General features: G+C 40.9%; 1 long non-coding RNA gene across 3 annotated transcripts in view; it reads left to right on the plus strand.

Moving 5' to 3' along the window:
- Positions 1-19,441, plus strand: part of LOC133259926 (uncharacterized) — a 155,831-nt gene that overhangs the window by 112,428 nt on the left and 23,962 nt on the right. Inside the window, exons 1-2 of one of the 3 annotated variants that reach the window (XR_009740595.1) lie at positions 3,228-3,337; positions 3,441-3,601. The exons of the other annotated variants lie outside the window; for them this stretch is intronic. This is a non-coding gene — a long non-coding RNA (uncharacterized LOC133259926). Of the gene's footprint in view, positions 1-3,227; positions 3,338-3,440; positions 3,602-19,441 lie in introns of those variants that run through there. 3 annotated transcript variants of the gene reach the window in all.

The raw sequence follows: 19,441 nt of genomic DNA on the forward strand, positions 1-19,441 counted from the left end.
CACTGTACATTCGATCCATTTCTAGAGAATGTGCAACACCAAGAGTGAAACTAAACTATAGACTTTGGATGGTTAGGAAGTGTCTGTGTGGCTTCCCCCTTGGTGAGAAATGTACCATTCTGGTGAGTGATACTAATAAAAAGAAGTGGGGTGGCTTTACTCGTGTGAAGTCATGCTGTGCATGCAAAATTTCTGCACTTGCCTCTTGTTGTTGTAAACTTAAAATTGCTCTGAAAAAAATGTCTTTACAAAAATTTGAGAAGTTAAACCTGAACCTTAAAAAAAAAAAAAATAGAAAGGAGACTTCTTAAGAACTTAAATATATTTGCTGTTTTCATTTTGAAAATGGATCTTGTCAAAAAAATTAATTTTTCCACCTAAATATATTAATTCGTGCCTAGGAAGTCTTAACATCCCCTTTCGTCTTTATTTTTTAAAATATTGCAACATTTAGCTGATGCTTTCCATCTTTTCTCATCCCATTCCTAAAACTCCTATAAATGCCTTCCCTATATAGAGATCACCATAGACAAGTTAGAATTCATCTCTCATTTTTCTTTTTTTATTTTTCCAAGTACACATTGCACATTTCTTTAAGATTTCTTACTACTGGGACTTATGGTCTTCCATGGCTTTATATCAGGTTAAGAGCAATAGATAATGAGTAGACGTTTTAATATTCGGAGAATTGATAATGAGTAGACATTTTAATATTCTACTCATGAGTAGACATTTTAATATTCGGAGAAGGCAACAGCAACCCAATCCAGTACTCTCGCCTGGCAAATCCCATGGACAGAGGAGCCTGGTGGGCTGCAGTCCATGGGGTCGCTAAGAGTCAGGCATGACTGAGTGACTTCACTTTCACTTTTCACTTTCATGCATTGGAGAAGGAAATGGCAACCCACTCCGGTGTTCTTGCCTGGAGAATCCCAGAGACGGGGGAGCCTGGTGGGCTGCCTTCTATGGGGTCGCAGAGAGTCAGACACGACTGAGCGACTTAGCAAGCAACAGACATTGTAACATCACTGTCAATTCCAGAACGCTTTAGCATTCTTATTCCTTTCTTCAGATCAGATGAGTCGCTCAGTCGTGTCTGACTCTTTGCAACCCCATGAATCGCAGCATGCCAGGCCTCCCTGTCCATCACCAACTCCTGGAGTTCACTCAGACTCAAGTCCATCGAGTCAGTGACACCATCCAGCCATCTCATCCTCTGTCGTCCCCTTCTCCTCCTGCCCCCAATCCCTCCCAGCATCAGAGTCTTTTACAATGAGTCAGCTCTTCCCATGAAGTGGCCAAAGTACTGGAGTTTCAGCTTCAGCATCATTCCTTCCAAAGAAATCCCAGGGCTGATCTCCTTCAGAATGGACTGGTTGGATCTCCTTGCAGTCCAAGGGACTCTCAAGAGTCTTCTCCAACACCACAGTTCAAAGGCATCAATTCTTCGGCGCTCAGCCTTCTTCACAGTCCAACTCTCACATCCATACATGACCACTGGAAAAACCATAGCCTTGACTAGATGAACCTTTGTTGGCAAAGTAATGTCTCTGGTTTTGAATATGCTATCTAAGTTGGTCATACCTTTCCTTCCAAGGAGTAAGCGTCTTTTAATTTCATGGCTGCAGTCACCATCTGCAGTGACTTTGGAGCTCCCCAAAATAAAGTCTGACACTGTTTCCACTGTTTCCCCATCTATTTCCCATGAAGTGATGGGACCGGATGCCATGATCTTCGTTTTCTGAATGTTGAGCTTTAAGCCAACTTTTTCAGTCTCCACTTTCACTTTCATCAAGAGGCTTTTGAGTTCCTCTTCACTTTCTGCCATAAGAGTGATGTCATCTGCATATCTGAGGTTATTGATATTTCTCCCAGCAATCTTGATTCCAGCTTGTGCTTCCTCCAGCCCAGCATTTCTCATGATGTACTCTGCATATAAGTTAAATAAACAGGGTGACAATATACAGCCTTGACGAACTTCTTTTCCTATTTGGAACCAGTCTGTGGTTCCATGTCCATTTCTAACTGTTGCTTCCTGACCTGCATACAAATTTCTCAAGAGGCAGATCAGGTGGTCTGGTATTCCCATCTCTTTCAGAATTTTCCACAGTTTCTTGTGATCCACACAGTCAAAGGCTTTGGCATAGTTAATAAAGCAGAAATAGATGTTTTTCTGGAGCTCTCTTGGTTTTTCGATGATCCAGCAGATGTTGGCAATTTGATCTCTGGTTCCTCTGCCCTTTCTAAAACCAGCTTGAAGCCTGGCTTGGAGAATTTTGAGCATTACTTTACTAGCGTGTGAGATGAGTGCAATTGTGTGGTAGTTTGAGCATTCTTTGGCATTGCCTTTCTTTGGGATTGGAATGAAAACTGACCTTTTCCAGTCCTGTGGCCACTGCTGAGTTTTCCAAATTTGCTGGCATATTGAGTGCAGCACTTTCACAGCATCATCTTTCAGGATTTGGAATAGCTCAATTGGAATTGCATTACCTCCACCAGCTTTGTTCATAGTGATGCTTTCTAAGGCCCACTTGACTTCACATTCCAGGATGTCTGGCCAAATTTGGATGTCTCCAAATAAAAGTGGAGAAACATACTATACATATAAAAAGAAATCTAACCTATGACTCAGCAATTCCATTTCAGTAAATTTGTGATAAGATAGTAAACAATTAAATTCTCAATTATTATATATTAATGTATTATTACATTACTTACAATAATAAAATGAAGCAATTTAATTATGGTATTCAATGAATTACTTTATTTTTTAAAAAAATTGCCATCAGTGCTTAGAAGAGTGTGTTTATGATTTTATGAATTGAATTTATATTAGACACATACATATATGACATGTAAATACATACAAGTACATTATATATAAATGTTACAGTGATTGAGTAATAGTGTAAATCAGTATTTCCTTTCTCTATAATGATTTTCTGCATTTTCCAAATTTTCTACAATGAGCATGTATTATTTCTGAAATCTGAAAGTCATATTAGTTAAAACCTAACAAAAAGGAAGCCTGGTGTCCTTTTTTGATATGGTGGTCTTGAAATTTCCTTCTAATAATGGAAGGAAAAGACTTGTGTGTCATTTTATTCTTTAAAAACAAATAAAACGAAGTGCTGGAATAGACTGGGCACACATACATCACGACGTGCAGTCAGCTCATAAAGTCCATTATTCTGCACATAGAGCTCAGAATGTACCCTGACATTCTGGAGCATCAGCTGTAACTCATCATTCTTATGAATCTGTCATCACTTTTCTCAGAGGAATTTCCACTTCTGTGATGTTACTTTTTCCATTATGCCTTATTTCCACCAAAATAGTAAGAGGACATAAAGTCTATTTCCTTTGCTTTGTATTCTTTCCTTGCCTGGAAGAAAAACTAATTAAATATGTTTTCCTTTATCTGATTTTTTTCCCCCTAGGCATCCTGGAAAGTGGTCACAGAGTCAGTTTTCTGGGATAGCAATTTCTGTATAGAAAGGACTTCCTCCAAACCAAAAAGTTTATCCACATTTAAAAAGATCAAGAATGTGATGGAACATTTATTTTTAGCTTTTGTATTTATTATTACCAGGATATGAAGGTAGGTAACACAATAATAGAAGTGGATAGAGAAAAAGGGAAAGCAGACCTCCTTTTTTCATTAATTTTTCATTTAAGATTATGTATGACCTCAGTTTTTCCAGTGGCTGGATGGCATCACTGACTCGATGGATGTGAGTCTGAGTGAACTCCGGGAGTTGGTGATGGACAGGGAGGCCTGGTGTGCTGTGATTCGTGGGGCCGCAAAGAGTTGGACACGACTGAGCAACTGAACTGAATTGAGCTGAACTGGTGACCTCAGTAGACTCTAATAGTGGGAAATCAGTCAATCAGTCTCTCTCTCTCTCCATAATCCTTGATAGAAATGTGTTCAACGTTGAACTTTCCAACAAAAAGGCAGGCTCTGTACAAGCAGGAACCAGGCCCATCTGGTTCATCTTTGGAATAGTGAGCGGTGCACAGGGCATGGTCCATAAATACTTGCTAAGTGACAGGTTGATTTTTGAGGCAGAAGTAGAAAGTGCTGGTCAATTAGGAAAGCACTTGTGACCAATGTCAGAATAATCCTACATTGTTTTGTCTTGACTTTTATTAACTAATATACTGGCTGCATTGTTCACAGAGTGCAGGGCAGTATCAGTAGACTTTCTTTTCTATTTGGAAATCGTTTCTCACTTACAGAAAGCCTAGTACAAAGAATGTGTTTCCTGTATATCGTGTGAGAGCAAGTTGCCCGTCACCACCCACTGTAGTGCGTGCCCTACATTGTTCTACATGATCGCAGTACAGCCATCAGGTGCAAGTCACTCCACTGACGTGTTACTACCGTCTAATTTATGCACCCTTTTCAGATTTCTTCGGTTGTTTCAATATGTCATTTATAGCAAAAGGATTCAATCCAAGAATCATGTATTGTACTGAATTTTTATGTCTCCTTCAATCTGGAATATTTCCCAAGTCTCTCCTTGACTTTGTGACATTGATTTGACAATTTGGAAACTTACAAATGAGTCTTTTTTTTTAATGTCTTTCAAGTTTGGTTTGTCAGATATTTCCTTATAATTTGCTGCTTTGCACAGTTGGGCTTCCTTGGTTTGGTGGTTCAGGTGGTAAAGAATCTGCCTGCAATGCAGAAGATGTGAGTTAGATCCTTGGGTCAGGAAGATCCCCTGGGGAGGGCATGGCAACCCACTCAAGTATTCCTGCCTGGAGAGTTTCATGGACAGAGGAACCTTGTGGGCTACAGTCCACGGGGTCTCACAGAGTTGGACACGCCTGAGCAACTGGCACATGGTTGGCAGGAATGTGACAGTAAGAGGACACAGACGTTATGACTGCGTCCTTCTCACCAACCCTGTCAAGTGGTACACATTCCAACTTGCTCCAGTCCTCCTCATGTCCACTTTGGTCACTTCCCAATTTTCCCAACCAAAAGATCCTCTTTTCCGTTGCAATTAATGTGTATTTTGTGGGGAGGTACATTAAGATTATATAAATACAAAATTCCTCATAAAAATCTGACGAGTAGTTCTGTACCTCTTGATTTCCCTTGGCTCAATTTGGTGATGGTTGCCAAATGGTGATTGGCTGATTCCATCATTCTTTCTGCATTTATCAGTTGATGGAAAGCACCAGTTAATTAATGTATTTGTTTTTTATTTTTTGTCCCCTTCACCCATTTCTCCCACCTCTCATACCCTGTCTCTGGCAGTCACCAATCTGTTCTCTGTATCTAGGAGCTTATTACTATGTCTTTTAGATTCTGCAAATAAGAGAGGTTGTAGGGTATTTGCCTTTTTCTATTTTGATCCATTGATCTGAGTGCTTGTTTTTACACCAATACTGTACTGTTTTAATTACTGTAGCTTTGTAATATATAAATTGTTTATGCCTAATTTTTTACTAGTGGGCACAAAATTCAAATAATGGAACAAAAGACTAACATCCCTAGAAACATTATAAACAAATTCAAACTTAGGTTAATGTGAGTAAGGATTTTCTAAGACTAAAGCTTTGCAAATAAGTTGAACAGAAAAAAAAATAAAAAACACTCTGCCTGAATTCACCACTCAGAGGTCCCTGTACCTGCTCTGGGGCAAAAAAATTTGAGGATGGAGAGATACCAGAAATGACACTGGTTGAACTGCATTTGAAGGGAGGAAACTGAGCCAAAACTCACGGCCTGTGGGGGACTGGTACAGCTACTGGAAAAGAGAGTTTAGGTGAGGCACACGGAGGAACGCGTAATTATGATAGCATGCGCTAAATATTTGTTCAGCCAACAGGTTGAAATATGTGAACATGACAGTGTCATCCCTTGTTAATCAGAGTGACCTGACCTTCGTCTGGTTTGCATTTTGGGCTTTTGTTGGGCTTTTGTGTAACGGAAACACTGTAAGTTCCTTAAGTCTTCTTATCATACGTCTTGGTGACGCCTTTCTTTTTACAACCAGGACGCTCTGCGCTCCCAGTGCTTTACTCTTGTTTGTGTATATACACAAAGTTTATGACTTGCTGACTCAGATTCCCTCAGTCTGTTAATACACACTGGGGGTAAGTTAGGGACTTTGAAATAATGCACTAACTTCTTAATGAATCCGGAATGCCTTGTTGGGATTGTTGGTTCTCTTCTAGTGTGACAAATGGCATCCTGGCAGGGTGATAGAGGGATTCTCTCCACAATTCCAAAACAACAGTGGAAAAGCTGTAAAGAGACAGCTAATCAATTGGTCTTTTCTGTTTAATTCCAGATGACTTCTGCTAACTACTTCCATTCAAAATCTATTTAAATAACCAAGTGATTTAAAATACAGAGTACATCTGTCTGTATGGGTGTATGTATATATGTAAGTATGTGTGTATAAATATGTGTGTATATGTGCATAAAACCTCTCTCCTGTCTTTAGAAAATATTAATGCCAGTTTAGAAGGATATATCTATATTAAGTAACGGGTTATAAAACAAATGTAAGAAGAAAGATGAAAAAGCAGCATCCACCATCATCAATACAAAAGAAATGGAGCCAGTAATGAGTTTAATACAAAAATGTATGTTATCAAATCCCATGAATTTTCTAGGAAGATAAGGCCTAATTGGGCTTCTCAGGTGGTACAGTGCTAAAGAATCCACCTGCGAACACAGTTTAGACACAGTTTAGATCCTCCAGGAAGGTTCCCTGGAGGAGGAAGTGGCAACCCACTCCAGTATTCTTCCCTGGAAAATTCCACAGACAGAGGAGCCTGGCAGGCTGCAGTCTGTGGGGTTGCAAAGAGTTGGACATGACGTAGTGACTGAGCACACACAAGGCCCCAGTTTTTCACAGGCATTCAATATAAAAAGGGAAATTACCTCGGTTACAGTAGTAGGATAAAAACTAATTACTGTGAAAGGTACTCACATTCTTGAATTAAAGGGAAGACAAATATCTCGAGAGAGTCTTTATATGAGCTATATGCAGTTCATATTGTTCAGAGATGCTGCTCTTCAGTCGTGTCTGACTCTGTGCGACCCCATAGACGGCAGCCCACCAGGCTCCCCGTCCCTGGGATTCTCCAGGCAAGAACACTGGAGTGGGTTGCTATTTCCTTCTCCAATGCGTGAAAGTGAAAAGTGACAGTGAAGTCGCTCAGTCGTGTCCGACCCCCAGCGACCCCATGGACTGCAGCCTACCAGGCTCCTCTGTCCATGGGATTTTCCAGGCAAGAGTACTGGAGTGGGGTGCCACTGCCTTCTCCGTCAGAGATGCTATTGCTCCCAAAAAAACTTAGAAGAACTACTTAGTAAATATAATGGAACTTATGGTGAAAATAAGATTAGGCAAAGCATTCAAACCATGTGGGTATGTAATCAGAACAACAGTAAAAGCAACACTAATTCTAGAAACACCAAATACACGTACACAGGCGTCCCGTCTTAGTCACTGTCACAGTAAGTAGGGAATTGCGTGTCTTTGAAAAGAAGTGAAGAAATCTCATTAGAAAAGAATGTAAGGTGGACTGAAGCTGCAAAATCAAATTCATAGATAGATGCATTAAGAGTGGAAAGATTGGTACAAAAATCGTTTCTAGGACAGACCCCAAAGTCAGTCAAGCACAGAGAAGAACAGCGGTGAATGGGCATCACCTCGAGTCCCTTGCAGCTCGCCCCGCACAGTGGTGCTAGGACAGCTTGCAGCTGTGCTCAGACACCATCCTGTACTTCCTGTTTGCGTACAAGTTAATTTATGTTGCAGAAGCAGGTATTATGGAACAACGGACAGTCCTTTTTGTGTGACGTATGTATGGGTGTTTTAGGGCACCAAATTTACCACCTTCCCAAAACGTTTAAGAAATTTTAATAAACAAAGGTTTGTGTTTATACGCCCATAACTTATAATTTAAATTACCTTTTTTGTGTGTCGTGTGGTATTCAGTTTACCATTGACAAATCTACGTAATAGATATTCTACTAAATGACAAGTTCACTGAAGTTTGGCAATTAGCTGAGTTGAGGGTATTTTTCATAATGGAAAATGGTGGTTTTTTTTTAAGTCATTGATATGATTTTTTACACTGTTTTTACATTCAGCTATTTTACCCTGAGTATGAACTGGTGAACCAGGTCGGGAGTGGAACCAGTTTCTTAAAAATGGCACTATTTACCGTGCTTCTGTGTATTTCACTCCGTCATATTTGTATCACAACATTAAGGTAAATAAGAGGAAATAAAACAAGTTCAACTTGTGTGGTTTACTGTGAGATCTTTGATAATCCTTTAGAATGCAGTAGGTTTTGGCAAGTTTCTCCCTAACAAGTAAAGATGGATCTTCAGGAAACATCAAAGTTACTATATTATATGGGCTGTTGTGTTAACAGCACTTGAGGAGAATGAAAATGGGTGCCTAGTCTAAATGTAAATGGCATATCCAATTTGGAAATAAATGACCACAGGATTGAAGAACTATTGAAATATATGCCTGCCTCGAGTTTGGCCATTCAGTCCAATCTTATGAAGCAAGTGCTAAGATTTAGTAGTAGCACTTACCACTTTATGACTCTGTGGGAGCTCTGATATTATTTTTTGTGTCCTTTCCTCTTAGAGGGAGAAAATGTACAGCACCCACAGAAATACAAATACAGAGGAGCTGGAAAAATTAAAAGAAGATTATGATTATCAAGAAGTTGCAAATAATTTGAAATTCTAGCATTTTCCTCTTGGAATTAAGTTCTGAGAGGAGATGCTGCATATGTTAAATTTATAAATCTATGTAAGTTTCAGATTCAGGAAGATTTTTCTCATCGTCATTGTTTTCTCTATCCCTCCAACAAATTTCTCCTGAGAATGTATCTCCCAGATTGCAGAGAAATAGGAACCTGATGATTACAGGCTGACTTTAAGTCTTCCCAGGTGGCTCAGTGGTAAAGAATCTGCCTGCCAATGCAGGAGACACAGGAGACAGGGGTCTATCCCTGGGGTCGGGAGGATCCTCTGCAGGAGGAAAGGGCAACCCATCCAGTATTCTTGCCTGGGGAATCCCATGGACAGAGGAGCCTGGCGGGCTCCAGTCCAAGAGGTGGTAGTCAGACATAATTGAGTGCATAGGCATGCATGCACACACGGCTGACTTGATCAGTCTAGAGAGATGAGTCAGTCAGGAAGTTTTTAATACTCTTCTACCTGGACAATTGGGAGTTTGGGAATTGGGGTTTCAAATTGGATGCACCTCACTTAGTATATTTTTGACACATGTCAATTAGGAAAATGATCCTGAGGTATGATTTTCTCCTGTACATTGAGGAGTGGTGACAAAATTATCGAAATCCTTGATTCTAAAATCTGACTGCCTGACTCCCGATCTGAACTTCATCTCATTGTAGGCTTGTCATTTCCGGAAGGTTACTAAATCTGTACCAGCTGCAGTTCCCTCTGTAGAATAGGGAGGATTCTCATATGAACCTTAAATGATTGTAGTGAGGATTGGATGAGACAAGGCATACAGTGTCCCTAATAAAGTACTTGGCACAGAGCAAACGCTGGATGTGTGTTAGCTTTCATCTTTATCACTATTATTATTGCCCAGCTGTAGGTCCAGGCTGTGGCAAGATGGCTTTATTCTTCAGAACAGTCATAGCTACCCTTTGGAATGTGAGCACTAGAGATAACAGGCTATCATCACTTATCTCAAACTTAGAATTGCTACACTACTTGTTTTTGGGTGTGTCTGACTGGGTTTGCATTACCCTACAATCAGACTCTGGTGGGTAACAATTTGCATATGTGTTTCTGTTGCTGAAGACCATTTTATCAGCAAATTGTACATGAAATAGTCATCGTCACAATAGGTGGACCAGCAGCTGAGTCACAGGATATTCAAGAGCATCTGGGAGTTTGCTTAGGTGATGCCGTTATTGTAAGTGACATGGGTAAGAATATATGTTGTTTGGACGGTTCTAAACAACTGATTGAGTCAGTCAATACAGAATAGCACAATCAAGTGTTACTCTTTGTTTTTAAATTATCTTTTAATCCCTGGTGTCTCAGCTTGTAAAGAACTTTACTGTTGAACAACTTAACCGGTTCACAACTTTACTATTACGCAACTTTACTGTTACACAAACTTTACTGTTACACAACTTTAGTGATACACAAAACTGCTACCTTCATCATAAAAACAATCCAAATCACCAAAAGGAAAGTGGCAATTTGAAGACAGATACATACCATGTTTCATTCTAATTAAAACAAATCACAGGATGGTAACAAATATCTTAATATTTCAGAATGAGTGCATTTAAAAATTAGCCTTCCTCAGAAATTGGCTGAATTGATTGTTATTTTGTTTTAGATAAAGATATGTTCTAGGAGCTTTACTATTTAAAAAAAATAAATACTAGAAATAACAATTAAAATATATGTGCAAATCAGTATATTTTTGTCAAAAGTAGAGGCATTAGGTGAAAATTGTCTTTAAGTTTTTCTTTGCAAATTACTCTCAACACAGTGTTTTATTTTTGTTTCCCTTTGTGGTGGCCAGTTTTATTCTTTCAGCACGAAAGATAACCTCTCTCTTGCGGACATCATGGATCTCTTTTCTCTTTCTTCCTGTTGAATTAGCCTAGTATTCTCCGATGCGGTTGAACTCAAACGTCTACTGTCTTCTTGGGTGGCAAGCCTAAGTATTCACGTAACATTTATGCGTTCTCCCATCCTTCCTAACAAAGCCACGGTTTCATTCAGGGCAACCGTGTACGGCTACATACTCTCTCTTGCTGGTTCCCTCGAAGCCAGGCTCCCTCGCAGCCAGGCTCCCTCGACCACGTGCCACAGGTCTAGCCACTGATAATGTGAGTAGAAGTCTAGTGGGCGTTTCTCGGAAATCCTTTGTTTTCCTGAAAGAAAATTACTGAGACTGGTGGAGACCCTTTCTTCTTTTTATTGCTACGATTGCTGACGCACTGAAGACAAAAGCCCACGTGCTAAGCAGAGACGTGAAGGAAGAAACAGCCTGCATCCATGGTGACATTGTTTAAGCAGTTGCTGAATCAGCAGCAACAGCTATGTTATCTCCAGACTTTTTGTTTTGTAACAGAATAAAAGAAGCCCCTATTTGTTGAACCCACCATGCATCAGTTTTTCTATAACTTGCAGCTAACTTAGCCATGTCCCTGGACATTGCTGGAGAAATCAACCTTTATGACTGGTCTTCATTTTAAATCATGCTTATAGAATACATAGGATCACAGCTTCCAGTCCTCTTTTACTTTCCTGGTAAGAGTAAGGTCTTTCCTTTCTTTTTTCATGGACCTTGTAATCACTATCTCCTCTCTATCACCTGAAAAACTCACACTTTCTTTAGAGAATGGAAGCCTCCAGGAACGTCCTCGGCCGTCCTCTCCCACATCTCCCTGCATCGCGCATCAGTTCTCATCATGCTTAATCAGCCGCATGAGAATACACTCCTTCTTTTCTCAAAGGCAATCCTTCCATTTTTGCTCTGGACCTGTATCACCTCTGCCCTTCACTAGGACGCTGCTCCTTTTGTTTCCCTTCCTTTTTTCTTCGGCATCTTCAATTTGTCTGGCATTACTAGACCATTACTGGAGAAGGAAATGGTAACCTGCTCCAGTATCCTTGCCTGGAAACTCCCATGGGCAGAGGAGCCAGGTGGGCTGCAGTCCACGGGGTCACAGGGTTGGGCACGACCGAGTAACTAACACACAGTAAACCGTCACAAGAATATAAACATCCTCGTACTTTTCATCCTTGTAAAAGCTTGCCTCACGCTTCTTCTTCCTTTAGCATCTGACCCATTTTCCTACTCCCTTTTTATTCAGACAACTGAAAAACAATTTTTAGAGTTTGCCTCTTTCTGAAGTTTTTTTCAAGCAGGATTATAATCCTGCTTATCTTCCTACCAGGCCACTAAACCCATCTCCCAATCAACAACCTCTGTGTCGACAAACCCACAGGACTGTGTTTTTTTAACACATTGACAGCATTTGGTGCAGTTTATTAATCTTTCTCTGAAATTCTTCTTTTTAAAACACTATATCTTGGTTTGCTTCCTTCCTTACTAGCTGGTGCTTTCTGTCATCTCTAAAATGATAGAACTCTTAAGGCTAAATTTTACACTGTCTTTTTTGCTTATCTATATTTTCTCTGTAAATAATATTATCCCCTAAATAGTAAAAGATTGTATAAAATTTTACATTAATTCCTAATGACCTCTGCTCTGAGATCCAGACCTGTATACTGAAATACCCACTTGACGTCAAGTAGAAATCTAATGAACATCTCAGATGTTACACATCCCCATAAATGATACTTTCCTCCTCCATCTCTGTTTGGTTCCCAGTTTTCCAGTTTTCTCTCTCAGAAACTAGCACCATCATTAGCCAATTCTTAAAGCCAGAAACATGAAATTCATACTTGACATTTCCCTTTTCTTAATTCTCTTTATTCAGTCTATCAGCAAATCCTGTTTGTTCTAGTTTCAGAACCTGTCTTGTATACCTGCTTTACTTTTTTCTGTTATGCAGCATCCATAATAATCTTTTGAAAAGTAAAAGCATTCACTGTAGAGGCTAAAATTGAAAAGGATAGCTATGCCAGTTGGTGGCAAGGCTGTGGAGCAATGAGATTGCACATTTAGTACAAGCTTTAATTGGTAAAATGACTTAAAGAAGCATGGCCTATTAAAGTTGAAGATATGCCCTTGTTCTCTTCCTAAAAGCATTAAGAATGAGCGTATGTATGCAGTAGAGACAAGGATGATGGTATTCATATCAGCAATGTTCACAATACACCCCTTCCAAAAAAAAATAAACCCAAGGTACATCCACAGTGGAATGGATTCAAACATTAAATGGAGGGGTAGACGTGCAACGGACCACTATAGAACCATAAAAAATGAATAACAGCTTCATACAACAACATGGATGGGAATTCATCCATGTTCTTGAACTTGTATCAATGATGCTTATCAAAAGAAGCCGGACACAGATTGATACAAAGGCAGTTTCACGTGTGTAAAGTTTACAAACCTGGAAACCTGAGCTATTGTGTTTATCAGCTCATACTCAGGTGGGACAAGTGTAAAGGAAAGTAAGAAATGACTACTATGAAAGCCAAGATACAATTACCTACGAAGGGAAGGGAAGGTGGTTTTGAGTGACAGGGGGCGGGCGGGGGTGTTCTGGGATGCTGGTAAGGTTTTGTTGCTCGCCTGCGCTTGTTTTTACAGCAGCATACCACATCTGCATTGACGTACCATTCAGCACCTGTGTTATATATTAGAAAAACTGCAGATATGAGATACACAAATAACTTGCCTGAATGAAACCACTGTGTGTAGAATGAAATCTAAACACCTCCTTGTGTCTACAAGACCCTGCAGGAACTGGCTGGGCTCCTTTGCAAACTCATCTTGAAGTCCTTTGCTGTTTGTTAACCCCTCCGAATCTCACCTGCCTTCTGCCAGTGCCTTGGACATATCAGGCACTCTACCCACTGTTCCCTCTTAAAAAACAAAACAAAACAAAACTGTCCTCTGACTTTTGTTTGATGAGCTTCATCTAATCCTAAGTCTCAGGCTAAAATGTCATCTCTTCAGAGAAGAGATCCGGTATAAAGGGTCTACCTTTTATCCTCCAGCATACTGCCCTGTCTCTTTTCTTCTTTGTGCCCAGCACGGTCTGTGATTCTTCTGGTGCTACTTCCTAATTTGCTGACTGCGTCCCTAACTGTACTGGAGGGCCTTGGAAGGCAGAGACCTTTTGCTTATTTGTTTTTGTCCTTGTGACCCTAGGGCTTGTCACACAGCATACTTGGCTAAGCATCACTGCAGGAAGGAAATCATAGGTTGGACTTTAGGAAGAGATCCTGTTTGCTGACCTATTTGAGGAACATTCATGATTGCATAATTAGACATTTTCTTCTTGGGTTCCTGAGTGATTCTGAGTAATTAAATTTTTTCCATATCCTCTTTTCACACAAACAAAAAATACTACATTAAAAATTGACCCCATTTTAAGAACGAAAGTGCTGTCTGCCAAAATGATTATACAGAATAGACACTGCTTCAGTGATTGTAAAGTCCTGGGCTTTTTAGTTTCTATTTTTTAAACTTTTTTAAGAGTTTGGCTGCACGGGGTCTTAATTGCAGCATGTGGCTTCAGCTCCCTGAGCACGGATCAAACCCGGGCCCCACAGCAGGAGTGCGGAGTCTAAACCACTGGACCACCAGGGACGCCCCTATTAAGTCCTGTTTTGAACGAGAGATGGTGAGAGCTAGAAAATGCATCAGCGACCACAGAGTCAGGAAGGAGACTGAGGAACAGTGAGGAGACAGTTTCTTTGCGGTGGGAGATTTGCTGGGAGAAAAGGAGGAGGGGGAGGAGCAAAGAAGAGAAGCAGGAATAGAAGATGAACTAGACTCCCATCTGACGCATCTGCCATGTGTGGGGTGAAGGTAGGGCTGAAGGGGACTCAGCCAGCGTCAAACAGTGAGCGACAGAAAGACTGTGTCTCGGCTGCCAGTGGACCCCGAGTGTGTGTCTCTTGTGGGTAACGTCTGATTGCATGTAAGATGGGTCCAGTCATTTCTTTCCAGGCTATCCGTTTAAGAAGGCACCGAACAGAACTCTACTTTTTCACTACGAAGCGCTGACAGTGGTGGTATTTGCCTGAAGAAACGGCCACCGCCTGTCCCGTGACTGTCTTCAGGTGACTGACACCTGTGTGAGCCGGTCAGTAGCCGAGAGCCTCAGGGCCCTCAGAGTCCTCACGCTCAGACCCTGCCCCGCCGCTCTGCCAGGCTAGTCATCCAGTTCCCCGTTTTGCAGTAGGTTATGAAATCGAAGGAGCTTTGTCAATCTATTTAAAACATCTGAATGCTAACGAAGTGGCCCAGCACGTTAATTAGCCGGTCAATAGATCATTCAGTCTTAAAAGCTCAGTTTCTCTTCTCTTCTTTTATTTTCAAACAATTGAGCAGCAGCACATTAGGAATGATATCAGAATACTAATTAATTCCAGTTCAGTAAATTTCCAGATAAGTTTTTCATATTCATATTCCGGCAATAATTTTAAAATGTAATTGCATAATAATAAAATTTACCTCTTTTTCTATTAACCATAATGAAGGAAAAAAACATGTTGATGCTATTTTTACATATACTCTAGAGATTTCAATAGAAGTGTGTTAAGAACACTAAGTCAATAAAATATAGTTCTCGAAGAGAACAAAATCATGTCCTCATGTTAATTCGCTTAGTCACTCAGTCCTGTCTGACTCTGTGACCCCACGGACTGTAGCTCTCCAGGCTTCCCTGTCCTTCGGATTTCCCAGCAGGAACACTGCAGTGGATTGCTGTTTCCTCTTCCAGGGGATCTTCCCAAGCCAGAGATCCTGAGGCTCCTGAATTGCAGGCAGATTCTTTGCTGCTGAGTCACCAGGGAATGTTGTCAGAATTGATACCTTGTATAAAATGTCTATAAATTTAAATGGATAGGATGTCTGTTTTGTTACAAAATAAGATTATGAAATCCAACCATCAAATTTTATAGGACTTGTTTCAATATGAATAATGTAATCCAAAATGTATTAAGAAAATGCCTTCTTTTTTTGGCCAAAGACAGAAAATTTTATTTGAAAATTCAACATTTTATTTACCCATTCTAAAAATAACTGGGGAACTTTGGAGAGAAAAACATCACTGATATTATATCTTTCTATTTAAATCAGCTTGCAATAAATGAACTATCATTAAAAGAGAGTGTGGAGGATTAAAAATGACTAAATTAACAGCAATATGTATATCAAGATTTGGAGACAGTGTTGAGATTGCTACTTCATTTTGTGGCTTTGCGACTGATGATGACCAGGTAATATTTCTAGGGCTTAGCAAGCATTCCTAAAGAAGCTTATATATACTGATGTGCTTAAGATACAAAATTACTAAAAATTTTTGGCCCTTTTCTCTTGTAAAATACATGTTTGATCATTTAATTCGTATTGAGGATCTGAACAGTACTACATACATTTTTCTTCATGGTATTCTGATGTTGTCTTATATTATTGGCAGGCAATTTTAATAATACAAAGAAAAAGCACATAGAAAAAAACAGCAACCATAAATCTGTCACCAAATATTATTATATTTCATATAGTCTATTTGTCCATGCCAATCAGTGTACATAACTTTATTGTACATATATATATATTTGATACGATTATATACCTTGTGGCTATTCCTAGTGGCTCAGTGGTAAAGAATCCACCTGTCAATTCAGAAGACACGGGTTCAGTTCCTGAGTCTGGAAGATCCCTTGGAGAAGGAAATGGCAACCCATTCCAGTATTCTTGCCTGGAAAATCCCATGGATAGGGGAGGCTGGGGGGCTACAGTCCATGGGGTTGCAAAAGAGTCAGACAAAAGTTAGGAACAAAACAGCAACATCCGTAAATGTTAGATTGTGTCATACTTTAAAAATAATCAGTTTTATTGAGATATAATTTATGACATAAAACATTTTTAATACTAATCACTTTCTATGAAGTAGTCCTTTTGATAATGGTTTATTATCTTCTAATATGCTACTAATCTGCCAAGTTTTTATTAGGACTTTTGCATCTGTAGTTATGAGTGAGTTGGATCTGTACTGATTTTATCTTTGTTGGCTTTTATGTAAGTATTATATTTAAGTATGACTGGAGAATCTATTTTAAAAATTCTGGATTAACATGTATGATGGGAATCTATATTTCAAGGAATGATAAATTAAACAAACAGAACTCATGAAGGTCCAGAATTATTGTGTGTGTTCAATTCAGTTCAGTCCAGCCGCTCAGTCATGTCCGACTCTTTGTGACCCGTTGTGTGTGTGTGTGTATGCACACATCATATGTGTGGGTAAAAACTCAATGAGTAGTACTTGAAAGAAAACATTCTTTTTTAAATTTAGAAAATTGAGTTTTAATATAGCTGTGTGAATTTTGGTAGTTTTTATTATCTTATTGGTGATTAAAACTAATGTGTTCAAATTTATTAATAGCACAGAACTGTGTATTATATTTTTCAGTAACATTTATGAGCCCTCACATGTTCAGTTTTACTTCTAATTTAAGTTCCTTTGATTTCTCCATCCCTCTTTTTTGATCAGAAAGAGAAACTTTTTAATGTTTGTTTTGCAATCATTTCTTGAATTGATATGTCATGTATTTCTTTATCTGAGCTTCCCTGTGTCTCAGCAGTAAAGAATGTGCCTGCAATACAGGAGATGCGGGTTCAGATCCTGGATCAGGAAGATCCCCTGGAGAAGGAAATGGCACCCCACTCCAGTGCTCTTGCCTGGAAAATCCCATGGACTGAGGAGCCTGGGGGCTGCCGTCCGTGGGGTCCAGAGTTGGATATGCAGCGACTGAAACAACAGGACAGAGGGGCCTGGGGGCTGCCGTCCGTGGGGCCCAGAGTCGGATGTGCAGCGACTGAAACAACAGGACGGAGGGGCCTGGGGGCTGCCGTCCGTGGGGTCCAGAGTCGGATGTGCAGCGACTGAAACAACAGGACGGAGGGGCCTGGGGGCTGCCGTCCGTGGGGTCCAGAGTCGGATGTGCAGCGACTGAAACAACAGGACGGAGGGGCCTGGGGGCTGTCGTCCGTGGGGTCCAGAGTCGGATGTGCAGCGACTGAAACAACAGGACGGAGGGGCCTGGGGGCTGCCGTCCGTGGGGCCCAGAGTTGGACGTGCAGCGACTGAAACAACAGGACGGAGGGGCCTGGGGGCTGCCGTCCGTGGGGTCGCAGAGTTGGATGTGCAGCGACTGAAACAACAGGACGGAGGGGCCTGGGGGCTGCCGTCCGTGGGGTCCAGAGTCGGATGTGCAGCGACTGAAACAACAGGACGGAGGGGCCTGGGGGCTGTCGTCCGTGGGGTCCAGAGTCGGATGTGCAGCGACTGAAACAACAGGACGGAGGGGCCTGGGGGCTGTCGTCCGTGGGGTCCAGAATCGGATGTGCAGCGACTGAAACAACAGGACGGAGGGGCCTGGGGGCTGCCGTCCGTGGGGCCCAGAGTTGGACGTGCAGCGACTGAAACAACAGGACGGAGGGGCCTGGGGGCTGCCGTCCGTGGGGTCGCAGAGTTGGATGTGCAGCGACTGAAACAACAGGACGGAGGGGCCTGGGGGCTGCCGTCCGTGGGGCCCAGAGTCGGATGTGCAGCGACTGAAACAACAGGACGGAGGGGCCTGGGGGCTGCCGTCCGTGGGGCCCAGAGTCGGATGTGCAGCGACTGAAACAACAGGACGGAGGGGCCTGGGGGCTGCCGTCTGTGGGGTCCAGAGTCGGATGTGCAGCGACTGAAACAACAGGACAGAGGGGCCTGGGGGCTGCCGTCCGTGGGGCCCAGAGTCGGATGTGCAGCGACTGAAACAGCAGCATTTCTTTACCTAGGGCATGAATCGGTCATTATTTCAATTCCTTTTTCTTGTTTTCTTTGGATAGATCATTCTTTTACAATTCTTTTTTTAAATTAATTTATTGGCCAATTACTTTTCAATATTGTGGTGGCTTTTGCCAGACATGGGCATGAATCAGCCTCAGGTCCCCCATGCTGAACTCTCTCCCACCTCCCTCCCCACTCCATCCCTCTGGATTGTCCCAGTGCAAGGGCTGTGAGGCCGTAATTCATGCATCGAAGAACTTGGACTGCTCATCCGTTCCACATATGGTGGTCTATTTCACATGTGATAATATACATGTTTCAGTGCTCTTCTCTCAAATCATCCCACCCTTGCCTTCCCCCACAGAGTCCAAAAGTCTGTTCTTTACATCCGTGTCTCTTTCGCTGTCTTGCACATGATACACTTCTGAATAACCTGTTTATCAAGTTTGCAAAATGTGTTCTGTCAGCTTTATTTTAAAGATCAGTCCAACAAGTACTGTATACCTTTCATCTATATTCACCAATTGGTAGCCCTCCATATCATTTTTGTTTTTTGAACCATTTGTGAGGAATTTTCAGACACCGTGATCCTTGTGGACATATGTCATCAGTTTGTATTTACCAAGTGAAAGGACATTTCCTACAGAAATCTAATGACATTTATTAAATTTAGAGAAATTTTACCATTGTTTGAGCTCCATTATCTAATATAACTCCTTATTCAAATATTTATGGTAATGCCCCAAAGCACAAAGCTGTGTACTGTATTTTTCTATAACTTTCTAAATGCAGAATTTTTCAGTTTCCTTTAACTGATAAAAATTTCTCAGCCTTTCTTTGTTTCTCTTGAAATTGGTAATGTTAAGGAATATAGATCAGTTGTTTTGTAGAATTCCTTTTTTTTTTTTTTCTGATTCTTATGATGGGATTCACACAGTGCGTTTTTAACAGGGAT

This window comes from Bos javanicus, chromosome 13 (assembly GCF_032452875.1).
Source record: "Bos javanicus breed banteng chromosome 13, ARS-OSU_banteng_1.0, whole genome shotgun sequence".
Classification (NCBI taxonomy): Eukaryota; Metazoa; Chordata; class Mammalia; order Artiodactyla; family Bovidae; genus Bos; species Bos javanicus.